The following is an 8,618-nucleotide window of genomic DNA, read 5'->3' on the forward strand; positions in this document are numbered from 1 at the left end:
CGGATAATATTCTGTGGTGGTCCTGGCTTCTGTCTCCGTTGCCATCAACATATCTGGACCCTAACTTTCCACAAATGGTGCAACAATTCAACAAATGCGCCGAAGCTGTTTTCCGAATATACACACAGTTAAAAGAATAACAATTCAACAGATGGTTAAATGAGTAGCATTTATGTTATTATTTGGCCCGATCATTATGGTACTTCCAATTATGAAAGTTTTAAGAGTTGTCGGACAGTGGTATACATAGAAGTTTTATACTAAATTTTATTGTATAACCTAACTATACAATTAGATAATGCAATTAAAAGTAAAGGTATAACTAAAAGGAACACAAAGTATAATCAAGTAATATGAATAGTACCTACAAATGCATCGATGAACCCTTTAACCGGATACAATATCGTTAAAAGAAACAAAACCATCTGTTGCCGGCTTGACTAATGTTTTAAAAGTAAACACCAACATATAATCGTGTGACTAGTGTATACATCTGTATCTATTCTCAGGCGTTACTTCCGGAATGACATATTGACCATCTTCCACCAGTAATTTACCAAATTTTGGTCTCAACTTACTCTTTACAGTGATCCCGATCTTTTGACCCTGAAAATGAATGTTTGAAACAAAAACTATTATATATTTCAATAATAGATCAAATGATGTGAAACATCAAAGAGAAATCTGATCACACAACCAATTTACATACTCATGAACATTCCTTAAAACATGTATAGTAAGCTTATATAATATATATATAAAAAGCTTTCTGACAATGAGGCTAACACAATGATATCTGAAGTGACCAATGCAGAAATTAAGGAGGCTATATTTGATATTGATGGTGATAAGGCTGCTGGGCCAGATGGTTTCACTTCTTTATTTTTCCAAAAGGCATGGAACATTGTTGGTGATGATGTTTGTAAGGCTATCAGGGAATTTTTAAATACTGGTGAATTGATGGGTGGGATTAATTCAACTTTAATCTCCTTAATTCCTAAAACTGATACTCCAAATAGAGTATCAGACTTCAGACCTATTGCTTGTTGCAATGTGGTCTTTAAAGCCATAAGTAAGATCCTGGTCAATAGAATGAAACAGGGTTTGGAGAAATTGGTGAATGTTAATCAAAGTGCTTTCATTCCTGGTAGGGCTATTCAAGATAATATATTGGTGACACAGGAATTATTGAAGGGTTATAACAGGGCTGCAGGTTCTAAGAGATGTGCACTTAAGATTGACTTACAAAAGGCTTATGATACTATTAGTTGGAGCTTTTTAAGGTCAATTCTAAATGGATTTGGGTTTCATGAGAAGATGATAGGATAGATCATGAAATGTGTAACCACCACTAAGTTCTCAATCTGCATTAATAATGAAATCAAGGGATATTTTAGTGGTGGTAGAGGATTGAGGCAAGGAGACCCTTTATCTCCTTACCTATTTACTCTGGTCATGGAAATTCTCAATCTTATCTTTGTTAAAAGAATAGCAGATTGTAAGGCTTTCAAATTTCATGTGGGCTGCAAAAGTATGAAGTTGACTCATGTGTGCTTTGCTGATGATCTTCTGGTTTTTTGTCATGGTGATATTAACTCAGTTAAGGTGGTCAAACAAGTTCTAGAAGACTTCAGTCAAGTTTCAGGTTTATTTCCAAATTTCAACAAGAGTACTATATTTTTTGAGAGCATTCATAGAGGTCTGCAAAATGCTATCACACAGATTCTTCCTTTTAATGTGGGTAAACTCCCAGTCAAGTACCTTGGTGTCCCTCTATTGGCCAAAAGACTAGGGATCATGGATTGTAAAGAGATTTTGGATAGAATTAAGAAAAGAATTAAGAATTGGAGGACCAAACACTTATCATATGCTGGGAAGCTTCAGCTTATTGCTTCTGTCCTATCTTCTATGCACATCTATTGGGCATCTGTTTATAAATTGCCCAATTCTGTGGTGAAAGACATTGATAGAATTGTGAAGGCTTTTCTATGGGGGCAGGGTAATGATTCTAAAGGGGTAGCAAAAGTGGCATGGAAGGTTGTATGTGCTCCTAAGGACCAAGGAGGGTTAGGTTTAAAGCCATTGCAGGTGTGGAATGACACTTTATTGATTAAGCAATTGTGGAAATTAGTTACTAAGAAAGACTCTCTCTGGTATAATTGGGTGAACTTGGTCAAACTCAAAGGCAAATCAATTTGGGAAGTGGAATATAAACTTAATGATAGTTGGGGATGGAAACATCTTTTAGGTATGAGAGACAGAATAAAGAACCACATTTATGAAGATAATGATGGAAATGTTCAATGGATTTCAAAGGCTGGCAAGATAGGGCAGTATAAGACTAGTCAAGTTTGGGAAGATCTTAGACCTATCAATCCAAGGGTCCATTGGCATCATGTGATATGGTTTCCACAGGCTAATCCCAAACATGCTTTTATATTGTGGCTGGCTAATATGAATAGACTCACGACCCAAGAGAAGCTTGTGAAATGGTATCCAAATAAAACTTTCAAATGTGAGTTATGTGGGGAGTGTGAAGATTCTATGCATCATCTGTTCTTTGAGTGTTCTTATTCTAAGAAGGTATGGAGTGAATTGAAAAAGTTGCTTCTTTTCAAGGGTTTACCTGATAAATTACAGAATGTGGTCAATTCTTTAGCAGAGTATCCTTTTAGAAATCAAATCTGGGACATCATCAATCGCCTCTCTGTTGCAGCTGCTGTTTACCATATCTGGAATGAGAGAAATTGCAGGACGTTTAAAGGTAGAAGAAGAAATGAACTGGATTTGGCTAAAGTGATTATTGATGGCATTAAACTGAAATTATCTACCTTAAGTGTTAAAAGATCGAATGCAATTAGGGTTTCTGAGAAGAATTGGGGATTAGTTCTAAAGGGGAATCGTTTGGTTCTCAGTGATGGAAGATAGCTGCTTTGATTTTGTGTTTGCTCGTATTTTAGATCTGATGGATCTTAGGTTTTTGTTTTGTCGTATGTTTTGGGGGTGTTGGATATTCCATGCCCCGTTGTATTTTTTTGTGTATTAATGAAATTCCCATTTTTAAAAAAATATATATATATATATATATATATATATATATATATATATATATATATATATATATATATATATATATATATATATATATATATATATATATAAGACTATAAAAGAAAACACTTGGTTTATATGATGAACATACCATGGACCACGGAAACCACAAAGCGATTGAAACATAATCCGGACATCTTATCAGATCCAACGAACACAACTATGTATGAAAATTAACATACCATGGACCACGGAAACCACAAAGCGATTGAAACATAATCCGGACATCTTATCAGATCCAACGAACACAACTATGTATGAAAATTGCCCCTAGGACAACTGCACAACACAATCAAAGTGAAACCCATTAAATGTATAACAATACCTAATCTGATTTAATCAAAATAAAATAAAAAGTTCCATGTTAAGATTGATACAAAGAATTTCATAACAGATGGCTGGGACTTTCAAACGAGTTGACCTGTTTGACCCTTTTTCCTTTTAGCTAACTTTTTCAACTTACTCATTTCACCCGCTAGAGATAAAAGTAAAAGGATTGACAGTTTCATCATTAGTTTTCAAAGACGAAAGAACAATGCAATGTCATCTTACCACGGAAAAGACAACTTCTTTGTTCGCAATCGTTCTTGACAAACTTTTGTAGCTAGAGAGCAAAAACAATCATCAATACTTTCATACGCACAAATCATTTTCTATAAAGAGGAAGCAGTGAAACTATCCGTTTATTTCTTACAAATTACATCCTTATCCCTAACGAAAGTTAACTGTCCGTTTTATTGCACTCATGTGTTGGGTCTTAATATGTCAATAATATCATAATGTATTCATGTGTCGCAGGAAGATTTTAGCCTTCAGATGTACAACTCAGCTCAATTGTAATAAGAATATTAGATATGAGATATCAGCTTTGGCATACAAGGTTAATACTAAATGTAGAGCGTGAAGCAAACCCTTAATTGAACCACTCGTTTAGCATAAACAGTGTGCCGATATCATTACATTACAATGACCTTCTAATTAATTTAATTTAATTGCTTATGATAAGTCACAAACAAATGAACTGAGTAACAACTGTGGCAAATTATACTGACTATTCTAGATATAAATTACATTATATATACAGAATCATAGAAAGCACTAAAGAACCCTCATTCTAATGAAACAACTATGATTAAAAGAAACACCTCAAATTCATAGCCAATTTCCTTAAAGCAACTGCAATAGTGACCATCGATATCTGTTGTGAATGATCTGCAAAAACCTACATATGGAACTAATAAATAATACAGCTAAAATGAACACCACTGTCCACTAACAAGATGGCCTACAACTCTGTAGTTTTAGGACTTGCAGCAAACAGTCAATTGGATAATGTCAACTTGCTCGACCTATTAAACCCAGTTTTTGTAGTTAAACTTTTGTTAGTTTAAACCCTTTCACTCATTTCATAAATAGAGACCATATTGACCCATTTGTCTAAATGGGTAGAAGCTACCATTACAGTATAGAATAATTGGAAGATATATATGTAGAATTTAACTAGAAGCTATCATAAATATATTTACTGCATGAGCACAAGTTTCTTGCTTTGATGGGATAAATTGTTTTGGTCTTTAATGATTACCGTTTTTGACTGCATTAAGCCAAAATGACCAAAAAACAAGTTGGAGTCATCATTATCTTTATAAGATGGAAATGGAAGCTTTATAAGATGTTGGAGTACATGGAAACATAAGCTTCAATAGAATTAAGAGTGATCAAAGCAATCTGGAATAAAGGATCTAGTTTAGGAGTGATATCTTGTTAGAAAATCTAGGTGAGCCCTAACAAAAACTTGATAACCCTAGTTATCAAACCCACCGTGCAATAAACAAATAAACACAACACAAATAAAGACAAGAACAAGAAACGTAAAGAACAAGGAATTAACGTGGTTATGTCCAATTGTTTAATTCAAACGAATTGGTTTACTCCACGGCCAAACAAAGAGGACTTTATTATATTTCTCGTAGGTATATGATGCAGGTTACATATGAGGGTTTATATAGGACAAAAAATGAAATAGGAACAATCTAGATTACTTGCTGAATACAAACATTGTCGCGTTTCGCGACACCTTGACGCGTATCGCGACAAACCACATTCAAACGCGACAAAACAGCTTCAAACGCGACACCTTCAGACATCCCCTTCTGCCACATCTGTCTCGTTTCGGTACACTTTATCACTTTCCAGTACTGTCGCGTTTTACGACAAACATCACTGAAACACGATAAACATCACTGGAACACGATAAACATCACCCGAACCCGATAACTGCAGCTCATTCTTTTTGATCTTCTTTGCACCCAACAATTCTCCCACTCAAAGGAGAACAAAACCCAACCTTAACCTGTACTTGATCAACACTTCGACTCTTGAACGTACCCGTCTATACCGCCAAGAAATCTTCTTGGGACACGTACACTCTAACCATCAAGCTAGCAGCTTTCGATAAAGAGCACCTCAACTTGTCAAGAAATGCAAACTACAAACATCATCCCACAGTAACAATTTGATTTTCTGACCGTAACCCCTTTTAAACAATACCTCCGGATAAACAAACCCGGGACACGCCGCACTTCCACGCCATGGGAAGGAAGACTTTCGACACCTTTAAACTGAGCTACAATCGAATCACCGTTACTCGCTTGGGACAAATATAAACCAAACCTTCTCTGTTTCTGGCAAATATCTCACTAGACTGTGAGATACCGGGTCGGAGTCCGACCCGACTCTATCAACCCCATCACACAAGTGATCCATCCGTACACAAAACCATCTACTCGATCTATCTTACCAACAAAGAATAGACTACCTGGTAGAACAAACACGTGGATACAACCATCAAGATACTCATGAGAGAACACGACCACATCCTTGATCCTCCACCTTACCACTTTCCCTTTCACCGTTGGAACACTGACCACATACGCGCGCACAAATTCAGACGAACCTAATTCTTTAACCCGAGTCAACTCCCACTGTACGGATGTTGTAACACCAATGACTCCCACAAGAATATCTCGTTCATCTTTACCGGTCAATTGCAACATAGTTGCCATTGGAGGTGATCTAACTGAAGTCTCGAAATCTCTAGTACTTCTTAATCGACCAAACTGTTTAGTGGCTTCAACACTCCCACTCAAACCTGATTCCTCACTAGTTCCAAGTCTTCCTGAGCTTCTACTCAAACTAGATCCCTCAACAAAATCAGAAAGTTCAAGCATGCTAGGATTTTTAGCACCTACCCGCTCACCTAGCCATTCCTCAATAGGAATCTCAACCATATACATGGTTCCCCTTTTCACCCCACAAGCAATGGTCCGACCGCCTTTAGACACTCTCCACCTTTGATCTCCAAACGAAACATGACAATTTTCATCATCCAACTGCCCAATTGAAATTAACCTTTTCGCGAGCTTGGGAACGAACCTCACGTTTCTCAAGATCCAAATATAATTCAAGTGTTTTATAGCAAGATCACCAATAACTGCAATCTCAAGTAGATTCCCGTCCGCAACTCGAACTCTACCTGAATACCGCCTGAAATTAAACATCTCGTTCATGTAGGGGGACGCAAGATATGAGGCACCCGAATCTAAAATCCAAGATTCGTCAAGAAACTCCTCATGGCAAATCAAAGCATCTTCAATCACTGCCGCTGTGCTCTCACCCATCTTCGCACCCGGGCACTGCGATCTAAAGTGACCGACTTGCTGACAATTCCAACAAATAACGTTTCTTCCCTGAGATGGATCTCTCTTAGATCTTATCCTGCTTCTACTTCTACCCCTAGATCTGCCAGATGCATTCAAAAGAGAACCCGAATTTCCACAATCTTTTCTTCTAATTTCCTCACTAAGAATTAAATCACGGATCCCTTCAAACGTCAACTTAGTAGTTCCAGATGAACCACTAACTGTTGTAACCGTGCCAGAACAACTCTCGGGTAACGATGATAAAAGAAACAAGGCTTCCAGCTCATCTTCAAATTTGACATCAACTGATTTAAGACGAGTCAAAATCAGATTGAATTCATTAACATGATCTGCTACGCCTGCAGAAGATCCTTCTTTCATCTTTGTATTAATAAGCTGCCTGATCAAGAAGACTTTATTTAAAGCCGAGGGTTTCTCGTACATATTTGACAAAGAAGTAAACACTCCTTTAGTCGTGGTTTCAGCCACGATGTTGTAGGCGACATTCTTGGCCAGAGAAAGCCGAACTACTCCGAGTGCTTTTCTATCCAAGAGATCCCACTCCTCTTGCTTCATCTCTTCGGGTTTAACACCAGTGATCGGCTGATATAAACCCTTCTGATATAACACGTCTTCGATCTGCATCTTCCAGAAGCTAAAATCTGACCCATCAAACTTATCTATCTTTATTGTGTCTTTATCCGCCATTGCTCCAGGTAACACATAAACCTTGTGCTCTAGATACCACTTGTTAGGACATCTAGGTGAGCCCTAACAAGAACTTGATAACCCTAGTTATCAAACCCACCGTGCAATAAACAAATAAACACAACACAAATAAAGACAAGAACAATAAACGTAAAGAACAAGGAATTAACGTGATTATGTCCAGTTGTTTAATTCAAACGAATTGGTTTACTCCACGGCCAAACAAAGAGGATTTTATTATATTTTTCGTAGGTATATGATGCAGGTTACATATGAGGGTTTATATAGGACAAAAAACGAAATAGGAACAATCTAGATTACTTGCTGAATACGAACATTGTCGCGTTTCGCGACACCTTGTCGCGTATCGCCGGAAAAAGGGGATTGCCTACTAGTCAATTTTGACTGGAAAAAGACCCGGAATCCTCCGAATTCTTAGAGCCCGATGGGCCGGAAGAAGGGCCCGACAGCCACGAGGCACGACCATGGAAGTAATGAAAAAGAAAAAGTTATGTAGTTGCACCATCGCGATATTGTGCCAATTCCAGTTTTGAACTACCGCAGACTTGTTTCATAGTTTTCAACAAACCACATTCAAACGTGACAAAACAGCTTCAAACGCGACACCTTCAGACATCCCCTTCTGCCACATCTTGTGACGACCCGGAAATTTCCGACCAAATTAAAACTTAATCTTTATATGTTCCAACACAATAAGCAAAGACTGTAATGTTGAGTCTCGAAATGTTTGAACTATTTATATAGATTCATTTAACCTGTGACTATTTCCGACGATTCACGAACAATTGTGTATAAATAAATATGTAAATATATATACATGTATAAATATAAGAGTGCATATTAAGTTGTATTAATAAAATACAAAATAATCATTTGAATTGAAAATGTAAAATAATGTACAAGATAATTAAGATTAAAATTTATTTATGATTTAAACGAATTCTTATTTTTATTTATTATCATTTTTATGATATTATTTAGTTATTTTATTAGAATTATTATTAATATTATTAGGGTATTTACTATTAATATTTATTAAAAATAAAAATAGGGAATCCCATTATGTTAGAAGTAACT

The 8,618-nt window shown here is 36.5% G+C and overlaps 1 long non-coding RNA gene across 1 annotated transcript; it reads right to left on the reverse strand.

Annotated features, from left to right (window-relative positions):
* Positions 1-284: 284 nt before the first annotated feature.
* Positions 285-3,287, reverse strand: LOC139856096 (uncharacterized). The gene is made up of 2 exons (XR_011761667.1): positions 3,203-3,287; positions 285-606 (listed from the first exon to the last, which is right to left on the reverse strand). It is a non-coding gene; the product is annotated as an uncharacterized lncRNA (long non-coding RNA).
* Between the last annotated feature and the right edge of the window lie 5,331 nt (positions 3,288-8,618).

Source organism: Rutidosis leptorrhynchoides, chromosome 6, assembly GCF_046630445.1.
Source record: "Rutidosis leptorrhynchoides isolate AG116_Rl617_1_P2 chromosome 6, CSIRO_AGI_Rlap_v1, whole genome shotgun sequence".
In the NCBI taxonomy this organism is placed as follows: domain Eukaryota; kingdom Viridiplantae; phylum Streptophyta; class Magnoliopsida; order Asterales; family Asteraceae; genus Rutidosis; species Rutidosis leptorrhynchoides.